A 971-nucleotide genomic window follows, 5' to 3' on the forward strand; every position below is an offset into this window, starting at 1 on the left:
TTTGGGGGTGCAGGACTTACTTTCCATGCCCACTTAGTTTCAACTAGGGAATCAACAGAAGCAAAAGCAATTTTTTCCCTTTTTGACACCCGCCTCCCCATTGGCTCCCCCCGGGTCAGCTGACTTTGTCATTTTGTCTGTCCTGGAGCAGAGCCTTCCCTATAACAATCTAGTTCAGACTACAAACTGGAGACAGAAATAAATATTAAAGAAATCACACAGCCAGGTATAGAGGACGATATGAATTCCTATTTTACAAACCCATCTTTATCCTGCCATCTAACCAGTGGCCAAGAGGTGCTTCCCAACGTAGCCCTCAATTCAACTGCCTATGACCCTGTCAGGCATTTTTCTACTTATGGAGCAGCCGTTGCTCAAAACCGGATTTATTCTTCTCCTTTTTATTCACCGCAAGATAATGTTGTGTTTAGCTCCAGCCGAGGACCTTATGACTATGGATCTAATGCTTTTTACCAAGAAAAAGACATGCTTTCTAGCTGCAGGCAAAATTCTATGGGACATAATACACAGACATCAATCGCACAGGATTTTACCAGTGACCAAAACAGGAACACTTCGCAAGAACAAAAAACTAGCATTCAAATATACCCATGGATGCAGCGTATGAACTCCCACAGTGGTAAGTTTTACAGCTCGGAGATATAAATTAAATAAACTGAACCATCTTTACGACCTTCTCCCTAGCAGAACAGGCTGAGCGACTTTTTATGGCCCCATAAAAACAATAATATAGCTCCTTCACAGTTGCAGCTACAGGCCTTTTATTTGTTAAGTTGTTGCAAGCAAATATGGCTTGTTATGCTCTTTCTAATTAAAAGACTTCGAGAGTGTAAAATATCTATAATAAAGTGCAGCGAGCTCTGCTCGGGAGTTAAGCACAAAATATTACCGGGGTAAAAATAAGTTTTAATGACGGGTGCGGGAAGTGGGGCCGTGGCGGGTTCCCCGCA

Source organism: Aptenodytes forsteri, unplaced genomic scaffold, assembly GCF_000699145.1.
Source record: "Aptenodytes forsteri isolate BGI_AS27 unplaced genomic scaffold, ASM69914v1 Scaffold162, whole genome shotgun sequence".
Taxonomy (NCBI): Eukaryota; Metazoa; Chordata; class Aves; order Sphenisciformes; family Spheniscidae; genus Aptenodytes; species Aptenodytes forsteri.